We start from the raw sequence: 12500 nt of genomic DNA on the forward strand, positions 1-12500 counted from the left end.
TATATATATATATATATATATATATATATATATATATATATATTTAATATTTACTTGTATATCATTTATTTTAATACTTTAATGTAATTTGGGTAGGAACATTTTACTGGAAATCCACTGAAGAACGAATGTTCAATTTGCAATTGTGGAAATGTTGCGAGAATATTATGCCAATTCCTGGGTATATGTATTAATGCCAGTTTCGACCAACGCGCAGAATTAATGTCATATTTGTTAAAAAAAAAAACGGACGTTATATGTACACCAATTTCTAAAGAACCGAATGCTTGGTCAAACGAAAGTGTCCGGATTCTCGTTGACGAAATCTCCAGTTTCCGAGCAATAGCTTCCTGGACTCCAGACTCCCCATTCCATGTTCTCCTTGCTCCAGATACACCCTACCCTAGCCTCCTTACTCCAGACATACCCTTCAGGTACCCTTCCTTACTCCAGACACGACCTTCCGTTCCCTGCCAACACCAGACATTCCCTTACATGCCCTTCTCTCTCTCTCTCTCTCTCTCTCTCTCTCTCCAGACACGTGTGATCCTTCTCTGTATGTGGGTCCATACATAAGTGGTGTATTAATATGTATACACCTGTTTTTGTTTGAAGGGGTCGGACATTAGGTCTTTAGCTCAGCCTTTGCAGCCTATGATCAGTTGATGCAATGACTTTAACTTCTCATTTTAATAAACTCTACAGTTAGCTGTAACTTGCTTAGCTAAATGAGTGTTGGGGTTCAATTCCTGAGATCTTTATGTTCCTCTATATGCTCTTCCGTTATCACTCACAGCGTGGGTATTATGTAAGTCATTATCCTCTCACAGGATAGGGATGGATTTCATGCCTATCCTGTGAGTGTTAATGAGCTACATATCTGTCGAGAGCCTCATTGGAAAAGTAGAGGGTTCATTCTCCGGATTGGTAAGGCGTGCACTACAACTCACAGGATAGATTTGGGATCCACTACAACTCAGAGGATAGATTTGGGATCCACTACAACTCACAGGATAGATTTGGGATCCGCAACTATTTACAGGACGGGCCCACCACCACCACCACCACTCACATAATGGGGTACATTGGCATAATAAATGAACTAAACTGAAACCCACGTTAAGATTTCTTCTTCAATTGAAAGTAAAAGTTCATTGGTGAATACATCAGTAGTAGAGTACTCCTGCCAGACGGGATACGGCTATTGGGGAAGCCTTAGGAACCTGGAACGATATTTATGAGGTGATTGTTGACCAAACTACACACTAGAAAGTGAAGGGACGACGACGTTTCGGTCCATCCTGGACCATTCTCAAGTCGATTGTGACTTGACTTGATCAATCGACTTGAGAATAGGTCCGAGGACGGACCGAAAAAGTCGTCGTCCCTTCACTTTCTAGTGTGTGGCTTGGTCAACATACTTCAGCCACGTTATTGTGAATCCTCTTCTGTTTATGGGGTGATATTGAGGGTGTAGGGACAACAGTGGTAGTCTTGCGGTAGTATTCTGTCAATCTAGAATGTCCTTTAAGGTCTAGATATTCTTGAGGAAATCGACATAATTTGGCGTGGGTCTGTGGCTGTCGGTGACCCCTGGCGGTAGAGCCGTTTGGGGATGCGAGTCTCGTATGTTTGTACAGTTTATAGGCAAAATGTTGTGGTGTTGGGGGCTCCTGGAATGGGGGATGAGGGGGAAGAGGAGGGATAGAATTTTGTGCCAGTATTCTGTCTGTTCGACTATCCTTAAAATCTACATCGTCAGGAACTCGCCCCAAGACTTTAAGAAAAGATACCGCCAAACTTCAAAAGGGTTAAGAGAGATTAGGTGAGGTTGGTGGGTTTACATTAGTTTTTGTTCCCCTATCAGTTAGCGGCCGTGAACACAGGCCCGTACGCTGGCGTTCACTCGGGTTCACACGGGTTCGTTCGTGGTTTATTCAGGTGTTAGCGACGAGAACCGTACTGAGCCGGTCCTCCAAGCGGTCGAAACTAAATGGGAACACTCGAAGCGTTTCGATTCTTGAACTGTCACCAGCGTCCATCCCTAATGTGATCAAATCAAAGGGTGTGCGTCGTGAGCCATATATCAGGGGACCTTAAGGTTGCGTTCGGCGTGCTTCCGACCCCCATGTGAATCGGCCCAGCCTCCTTAGAACCCTTTGGAACTGAACACTGTTTCACCAGAGTAACGATTCCGAATCAAATTCCTTTACACGTGGTCGGGCTCGTGGAAGACTGGGGGGTTGTCGGGCGGGACGTTTTGGCGGGCGGGAGAAGGCGGCTTTTTTTGGCAGGCTGGAAAATTGCTTTTTTGGCGGGCTGGAAAATTGCTTTTTGGCGGGTTGCAACAGGGCTTTTCAGCCTGCATCTTGGCGTTGGAGGCAATCAGTACATTCTTGAAAATGGAGTCAGTCAACATTGACTGGGAATGAATGGTAGGGAAGAGGAATGAAGAGATGGAGGAAGGAAGTAAGGGAAGCGAGGAAACAGGAGACGGAGGAGGGAAAGAGAGAGAGAGAAAGAGAGGCGGAGAAGGAAGGGAAGGAAAGGCTGCCCTTGGAACACGAGGCCAAGGTAAGCAGGCCTTGAGAGATAGGTATTTCACCGAGCCAAGTTCAGAGTAGCTGACGTTATACAGCGAGAAGGCCAGGGAGCAGGATAGTGTGGAGGGTAGCATCTACCTTACTCTCTACCTTATTCTCTGGTAGCAGGCCAGAGAATAGGGTATAGAATGCAGCAGGCCAGAGAACAGGGTAGAGAAGGCAGCAGGCCAGGAGGTTGCCAAAGTGAGAATAGTCTTAAAAGCAGATTAGTAGGTCAAACAGAAGCAGATAAGGTATCGCTGCGTCCGTAAACGCACCTGAATGAGACAGTGCGTCGAGAATCTCAACTTCCCGGGATTCGAACTGGGGTTTGCTTAGTCCCCCGTAGGCGAAATACGTGCTAACATCGCAAGGTCAAAGGAACAGGTAAAACACACTATTAAAACATAATTTGGCCTCATCTTAGAAATTCAGTCAAAACTTTAGGCACGGGGGATGATCCTGCTGTTTAGTGCCGCAGGGATATAGTGCCACAGAGAAGAATTCATTATCACAGAAGATAGAGCTCTAGTATCACACATATACCAGTACTTAGTCTGTCCTATGTTCCTCTCAAGTGCTCCGGAGCTATAGTAACTCAGGGCTTACTCTCTGAAAAGTTGCTATACTTAAAAGCTCCATAATAAATATGTACTATTTTTTTAAATGGCTCTCACCTCTACTATTCAACCCCTGTTTCCATTGCCCATTCCCACCCCCTTCAAGCCCTATCCAAACCCTCTCAAGCCATCACCTAGCCCTTCATGTCCCTCCTCTACCCCATCAAGCAATCTTCTACCCAGTCAAGCCCTCACCTACCTCGCTCAAAGCCATCATTTACTCCCTTAAGTCATCATCTACCCCTTCAAGTCCTCACTTATTCCCTCATGTCATTGCCTACCCTTCTCAAGCCTGCACCTACCCACTTCAGTACCTAACCTACCCCCTCAAGCCCTTCACGTACCCCCGTCAAGACATTACCTAAGTCCTTAAGTCCTCTCCTATTCCACTCAATGCCTCGTCTACTCCTTTAAGTTCTCATATTTTCTTAGTGGTCGAGTTATTTCCTCCCCTCCGTAGTCAAGTCATCACTTTCCCCTCCGTAGTCAAGTGTAAACTTTCTCCTCACTAGTCAAGTCTAAGTCTAACCCTCCTCTCTTAAGTTCTCACCTCATTCCTCCTCCTCCTCTTCCCCCCTGCTTGGTCAAGTCCTCACCTGCCCCATTACAAGTTCCCAACCCCTCCCCCTCCCCTTCCCTGGGTACGTCCTTACATCCCCTCCCCTAGCCCTCTTCCCCCACCCCCCCTCTTCACTCACACCTTCATCACCGCCCTTGTCCTTCAATAAGATCATTAATATGTATGTCCTTTTAACAAGGCGTTTGGCTGACAGGGAGGTCCACAACCCTTGATCTGCAGGTTCAACAACACCACCACCACCACCATCACCATCACCACCACCACCACCACCACCATCACCACCACCATCACCATCACCATCACCATCACCATCACCATCACCATCATCACCACCATCACCACCACCATCACCACCACCATCACCATCACCATGAGCAACAATCACAACAAATGTATCCGGCTTTTTCCAATCTGTCTCTTCATCACTCATCTCGTTATCGAGGGTGTTGAAGATTCCTCTTGAAAATATATGTAATTTTTTCTGATTTTGATGTTATTTGCTTCGTGATTTCTTGCCTTATCACCGTTAAATATGTTCGCCTATGTGCACTCACCTATGTGTTCTCTCAGGACACACTTTAGCTCCCGGGTACCCACCTCTCGGTTGCCTAAGGTCTATTGGCTGAAGACCCTCGTGCTTCTTATCATAAGTTCCTTTGAAACTGTCGATGGGGTTAGATTCCACTTCTGCTCCATTCCACTTGATCAGTCTTTAGTGGAGAAATTTTCTCTTACATCCCTATGGCTCGTTGATGTATCAAGTTTTCGCAAAATGTTGTCTCGTCTGGCCTTTGTTTAAACTTCAACTTTTCAGTTCTATCTATATTTGTCAATGCTTCTGGGAATCTTATATGTCGCGAACATGTTTTCTCTGTCTCTTCGACTGAATGACTAAATGACCAGTCATTTAGCAGCGTGTGTGTGTGTGTGTACTTACCTAGTTGTGCTTGCGGGGGTTGAGCTCTGGCTCTTTGGTCCCGCCTTTCAACGGTTTTGTGTGTGTGTGTTGGCACTCCCTCATTTTTATTATTTTCCTCTCTTCTCCCTCCGTCTATTGCTCTCCTCCCATCCCATTTACCCTTTTCACCTCCCCTTTACACCCCTCTTTTAGATCCCCCTTCAATCCCCCCCCCCTTCTCTTTCCCTCTCCACCACCCCTCTGCCTCAATGGGCTGAGACAATGACAAAAAAGGGGTCGTATGTGAGCCCCACTGTGTCCTTTGTAGACTTGTAGAAAGTTACGGTGTTACGCCCTTAGTGTTTAATGAAGAAAGACCTCTGTCATACTCCCCAACGAGCTAAGAGTGATATACTGCGATGTGTACCTCGCGATATAACGGATTTATCTCAGAATCTATCGCAGACGGTCGCTCTGCTTCCTGTGAAAAAATATAGCATAAAAAAACAGGGAAATGCAGCTCACATGAAGAGACAGCCGCTACTAATGGCTTACTTCAGAGCAAACCCCCCTCTTCCCCCCCCCACCATCTATTTTTTTTACCAGTGGGAACGAGGTGTGGGAAATTCCGGAATAGAGGTACAATGGTACAGTATGGTACATGGAGCAGCTCCAGGTACTTTTTTGTCGTGTGTCGAGTGGTACGATTTGATTTTCCTGTGTCGAACGGTACGATGGTGCAGTACCAAGATGCTGGGTTGTGTATGATACAGCTGTATTTGTGTTAATTTTTGTCAGTTGTTCTATTTATCCGTTTTTATTTCGTTCTTTCTGTCTCAATCTTACCCGTCCATCTCTCTCTCTCTCTCTCTCTCTCTCTCTCTCTCTCTCTCTCTCTCTCTCTCTCTCTCTCTCTCTCTCTCTCTCTCTCTCTCCGTCTCTCTCTCTCTCTCTCCGTCTCTCTCTCTCTCTCTCCGTCTCTCTCTCTCTCTCACGATAAACGTTACGTCACACCTCCACCATCACCCACCCACAAACACCTCTCCCACCAACATTTCTACCACCATCCCCACCACCACCCAACACTCTCATTCTCCATACCACCCCATAAAACCTCTACAACCCACCACCATCATACCCACTATAACCCCCCAATACCTTCTCATCTACCACCACCCCCACCCTGCCCTATTACACCCCCACCACTAACACCACAACCACCAACCCCAACACCACAAACACCCCACCACCACCCGCAACACTCCCACCATCACCCCATCATTTATTCCCTTTCCCAGTTTATTGCTCACGACCCCTCTTGTTTACACGGGCAAGTTAATGACACCTGTCCTGCTTACCTGTTATTCGTTCCCTCCTGAAGACGCAACTGGTGGAAAGTGGAGGATTGGGGCCAACCTAGGTGTAAATAAGGCCTGCTGCTGTTTACATTATCATAAATCATCTGCTCCTTGGGACGTCAACAGTCAGCTGATGGTAGTGACGTAACACCTCAGCTGTTATTCGTGACGTCACAAATAAACAAACTGATGTTATTGATCAGTTGATCCTATGGCTGATTGCAAGCAGATTAATCGAATTTTGTTTCTAATCAGTTGCTCTATTGTGTTTACTATTTCTTTCTGGGAGTCTTTCCGTGTGTTTGTGATCAAATCGCAATGGTTCTGACTGACTTGTGCTTGCTCTGATTGGCCAATGCTCGCAATGATTAGTTGGTATTCGTTCTGAGTGGGAAATGCTGGATCAGTTCTGCTTTGGCTTTGATTTGTTGGTGTTGGCTCTTTAAGATCATGCTGGCCCTAATCAGTTGATGCTGATTATTATGGCAGGTGTTTGTTTTGATCAGTTGATGCTGATTCCATTTCTGACTCTTGTAATAAGCTTTAGTCTACATATAATCAGCTGATTGAGACCACAGGCTGTGGTCAGCCGGTGCTGCCTGGAGTCAGCTAGTGCTGACTGAGGCCAGCTGGAACAGGCTTTACATAGCAACCTATCTATGCCTCTGTATTCTGCACGAATCTTCATTCTATGGATATGAGTGGACTCCCATGTCAAAAAGACATCACGTAAGGCAGTGAATCTATTTGGTAGACAACGTTTTGTGCGATCGAGAACACGTATCACAAACGTTACGCTAACACGCTTCTCCACTTCGTCTGGCAAACTCTCTGCCAGTCTGTGTCTTACTAATATGTTTGTCATCAACTGATGCAGTGTGATTAGTTGTTGGCAACGCCCATGACGCCCCGTGTTACGTCGTATGGGCGTGGTGTTGGAAATTGTGGGCGTGATGGTGGAGACTGTGGGCGTGGTATAAGGGGATGTCCAGTAACATAAGGAGTGTGGGAGTGGCATCAAGATCCGTAGGTGCGGTATAAGGGCATATCAGGAGTGGCAAAGGGGTAAGTTAGAGTGGTCCTGAGAGCAAAGGGGGAGGGGGGGGGGTGAAACATGCGGCCCGCCAGTCTTCTATATGCGAACCACGACCACGATGCGGACCATTCTCTTTCGTCAACCCCATCTTGATGAGAGAACTTTCTGACACAATTCGTACCTTAGAGAAGTAATCTTTCACATTTCCTAACCTTGAAATCTCCGCCGTGACATGAGGCGGGACCAAAGAGCCAGAGCTCAACCCCCGCAAGCACAACTAGGTGAGTACGAATCTAAATTGTATACTCATTCCCACAGGGACCATATGGGCCTGACAGCTGAGCGGACAGCGCTCGGGATTCGTAGTCCTAAGGTTCCGGGATCGATCCCCGGTGGAGGCGGAAACAAATGGGCAGAGTTTCTTTCACCATGATGCCCCTGTTCACCTAGCAGTAAATAGGTACCTGGGAGCTAGACAGCTGCTACGGGCTGCTTCCAGAGGGTGTGTAACAAAAAGAAAGTCTGGTCGAGGACCGGGCCGCGGAGATGCTAAGCCCCTGAATCATCTCAAGATAATCTCAAGATAACTCATACAGCGAAGCACTGCTGCATGATTTATAAGCTAAGGAATAAGTTTACCGAGAGATTTGCTAACTTTAATTATTTCGATAAATATGTCTCCACTTTTCTTAACCTATTCTAGATTGGTATTAATGAGGTGCAAGTATTTCATCAGCTATGTTGTTGTTGTTATAGATTCAGCTACTCTGAACAAGTTCCAAGTAGCACGGGCTATGGTGATCCCGTATTTCATCAGCTAGAAATATAGTTTACTATGTATTTCTAGCTCGAGAAAAAGATCGACAAGTATAGATTGTTGAATATTTTATCAATATCTAAAGCCAAATTATCCCAAGATGAAGTGACTTGCCTTAAAGATCATGTCCATGTTTGACAGGATATATGTAAGTGCTGCCAAATAAACAGCAACAAATCTGGTCATGGTTCTTATCGTAAATATACACACGCATGTGACTTCAACACTCAAGGTTGCTGGAGCTCAGTCAATTGCACTGTGTATAAGACCGAGATATACCAAGTTACAGGAAACATCAATACCAGGCAATATGACACTTATTATTATTATTACTAACATATAGAAATCACATTAACGTGATTTAATGAGTAAATCCACTAGTATGTGGCTGGCAATGCCTTGGCCTTAGGTTCGAGCCACCTCACAGCCCTAGTGTATTTGTCTTTATTATTTTTATTATGTTGTTGTTTTAGGGATGCTTCATTTCTGACATTGGTCATTTTCATTTTTTCATTTTCACTGTCCTTTTCATGGTCTCGTGGCATGAGGAACCCGACGAAATCTGATCAGCTTGAGCTAATGAGTATGACACCTCTGCCATTAGAGTTTACTGGGATCATCTGAGTGGTGATTGATGAATGAGCCAGTGGTCATTGCTCACACCACTATGGGCGCGGGCGGCCGCAGGTGTGTAGCGAGGGATATGTAAAAGGAAGGTATGCAACGTGGCCTGGTCGATTAAGGCAGCGTCTGAGATCCTCTCAGACGCAGGTTCGAACCCTCATCACGGCCCTTGTGGATTGGTTCAGTTGATGTAGTGCGCTTCTGAAGAGGGAAGCACGCTACCTCCAGCCCTGCAAGGCGCTCAGTGGGAAGGTTGTGAACATGACTTTATTTATTTGTGTCCTACATGATGCTCCCTCGACTTGGGTGAAAAATAATGTGGCCAAGACAACTAGACGTGATCCTGCATCTCCTGAAAGATGGCTGCAGCCTTTGTAATATATATATTTTTTAGCTTATTTTTTTTTTTTTTACCACAGGCGTGGCCATACATATATACAATGATAAGCAGCATTTATAGTTTTCTCTGTCTTCCATGGACAGGTTTTTAGAGCTGCTACAGTCCAAAGTAAGTTAGTGAGTCTTGAAATCCTTGAATATCCGTCACACAAGAAGGAGGAGGGAGAATGTTATGAAGGACTCCGCTGCGCCGATGATGGCCTTATACACAACAGCCAAGTTTATAAGTACATGACAAGAGGACCCATGAGGATGTGCACCCCCGTGTCCACCAGGCTGGCTGGCTGGCCACGGTCTTGACTCATGGTGCTGGAGGACGGTGTTGGATGTTTACAGCACGATGACAATCTCGGGGACATCATTCAGGCTGCAGATAGCTCTAGGGAACTGGTTCTTTCTCATATGTATAAACATACATACCTACCTTTCTCTCTCTCTCTCTCTCTCTCTCTCTTTCTCTCATATATATATATATATATATATATATATATATATATATATATATATATATATATATATATATATATATATATATATATATATATCCATAGCATCCTCCTGCCCAGCATCCGAATAGCTCACAGAATTGTAAAGCGTTTAGGAAAAACACATTTCTTTGTGTTCCCATTTTGTAACCAATCAATTTGATCCCCCGCTCCTCCCCAAATAAAACCCAGCACCCTGGGAAGCATAGATAACCAGGAGAGCCAAAGAGGGACCCGAAAGGATCTATGGCATCCTGGTAACAGCCAGGATATGCCATTTGTGGCTCGCATCTAGCAGGAGAGACCCCCTAAGACAACTCACGGTCCTCACCGGAGCTTGTAATCACCCCCATGACCGGTGAATACTAATGAATAAACAAAAAGGCTGAGAGCCATCGTGTGTGTGTGTGTGTGGGACCTGTGCTGAGGACCTGTGCTACCGTGTTGAATATGCTAAGAGGAGGTCAGATGGGCTCTCTTGTTCAGCGCACACATCCACCGCCTCCTCAACCTGCACTTTGATTTTCTGTTTTTTTTCTCTCTCTCCCCTGGGGGATGCACATCCTTTATGTCTACTCAGTATAGGAAGGGACACCGGGAAGGTCGTCAAACTGTTCTGGGATGTTTTTTTCCCACCCATCCAGTCCTCATTTACATACGCGCAGACCAAGAGGCGACCACAACACTGGCAAGGGTTCGTACTTGGGTTTTTGCCTCTTCATGTGAATCTTCTTCGGCAATTACACGGGCGAGGTTTGAGAGAGAGAGAGAGAGAGAGAGAGAGAGAGAGAGAGAGAGAGAGAGAGAGAGAGAGAGAGAGAGAGAGAGAGAGAGAGAGAGAGACTGACTGACTGACTGACGTGTGCTGAACAGACGTGATAGAGGGTACAGCTTTATCAAGCTATTGTAAGTCAGAATTTTTGCGTTTTATTTTCCCAGTGGTAGAGACGAGGTGGTGGCAGCGACGTCATCAAAAACAAAACGTGTCACTGAATGATGAGGGTGTGTGTGTGTGTGTGTGTGTGTGTGCGTGTGTGTGTGCGCGCGCTTTGCGTGCGTGTGTACGCATGCGTACCGGCCACGACAGCCGCGTTCTTACCCTTTGCTTATTTAATCCTATCTACTTTTTATACATTGAATAAAAAGAGCGTCTCTCACATTTCCCCTACAATGCATTCCACTTGTTCATTCCCCCCATACATTAAAGCTACTCCCATGCATTCTTTTATGCCTGATCTCATCATGCCCCATTGTTCCCTACTCTGTAAGCTCATTCCATCCTGTAACGGATTCAATCAGCGTAGATAGTTTCAGTTGTAAGAACCTTTCATTATTCGCTGTTACACTTCATGCAACAGCCTTTTGACATATAATTGGATTGTTTGTAAGTTTGTTTTATTGCTTAATTAGAACTTGCATCCCATATCTGTATTGTCCTTCTGAAATACTTCAGATTGTACTGATCCTCTGGGCTCCCCTTTCAGGCTGTATTGTTCAGGTGGTCTCTCTCTCTTTTAGGCTGTATTATTCAGGTGGTCTCTCTTTTTTTTAGGCTGTATTGTTCAGGTGGTCTCTCTCTCTTTTAGGCTGTATTGTTCAGGTGGTCTCTCTCTCTTTCAGGCTGTATTGTTCAGGTGGTCTCTCTCTCTTTCAGGCTGTATTGTTCAGGTGGTCTCTCTCTCTTTCAGGCTGTATTGTTCAGGTGGTCTCTCTCTCTTTTAGGCTGTATTGTTCAGGTGGTCTCTCTCTCTTTTAGGCTGTATTGTTCAGGTGGTCTCTCTCTCTTTTAGGCTGTATTGTTCAGGTGGTCTCTCTCTTTCAGGCTGTATTGTTCAGGTGGTCTCTCTTTTTTTTAGGCTGTATTGTTCAGGTGGTCTCTCTCTCTTTTAGGCTGTATTGTTCAGGTGGTCTCTCTCTCTTTTAGGCTGTATTGTTCAGGTGGTCTCTCTCTCTTTTAGGCTGTATTGTTCAGGTGGTCACTCTCTTTCAGGCTGTATTGTTCAGGTGGTCTCTCTCTCTTTCAGGCTGTATTGTTTAGGTGGTCTCTCTCTTTCAGACTGTACTGTTCAGGTGGTCTCTCTTTCAGGCTGAATTGTTCAGGTGGTCTCTCTTTCAGGCTGTACTGTTCAGCTGGTCTCTCTTTCAGGCTGTACTGTTCAGGTGGTCACTCTCTTTCAGGCTGTATTGTTCAGGTGGTCTCTCTTTCAGGCTGTATTGTTCAGGTGGTCTCTCTTTCAGGCTGTACTGTTCAGCTGGTCTCTCTTTCAGGCTGTACTGTTCAGCTGGTCTCTCTTTCAGGCTGTACTGTTTCTACGATCTACCCCTCTGAATAAATATTTCTAAGCATGTACTATATCGCACAAGGTATTTAGTTTAAAACAGCAGCTATACATTGGCAACAAATCATTGGTGAGGCTGGCCGAATTCAACACTTATCGTCTTGGAGATTGTTGTGACGACTCAACTTAACAAACTCCATATTTGCTTCTGGTGAGAGAACAAGTATCATTTATATTCAGGAAAGAAACAGGTCTTAACATTTACCCCCTTGAGGGACTCCTTCGTTACATATTATTGTGTCTGAAGCCGCACTTGTGAATGATACGAAGTGTATCATGTCCATTAAAGAGCTCGCAAACCAGTTTAGCGAGGAGTTTTTAATACCTTAAGTATATAGCTGCGGTTGCAATAATGCACGGTTGACAGTCAGATGTTTTGCTTAGTTCAAGAAAGACAGAGATTTTGATTTCATTGTAGTCAAGGCCAATTTAGACACTGTTTGCAATGATTTATTAATTTTATTTTCTGTGTGCCTGCTGGTCGATACCTGTATTGGCCAAGTGTCCAGTAAAAATGTGTTGTATAAGTAATTAATAAAGCTTTTGTAACGGACTTTGATATTTTGTTAGCAAAGGCGAGGGCAAATTCTGGCTTGGTGCATTGTAGTACAAGAGATGTTGAAGAGCGAATCTATAGTTAATAGTCGTACAAAACGTATGCAAATCATTAGGATGGATTATGGACTCGCCATAGCCCGTGCTACTGGAAGTTCTTGTTCTGAGTAGCTGAATCTAAAACAACAACATTAGGATTGAAGAGAG

The sequence above is a fragment of the Procambarus clarkii genome, chromosome 64 (genome assembly GCF_040958095.1).
Source record: "Procambarus clarkii isolate CNS0578487 chromosome 64, FALCON_Pclarkii_2.0, whole genome shotgun sequence".
NCBI lineage: Eukaryota > Metazoa > Arthropoda > Malacostraca > Decapoda > Cambaridae > Procambarus > Procambarus clarkii.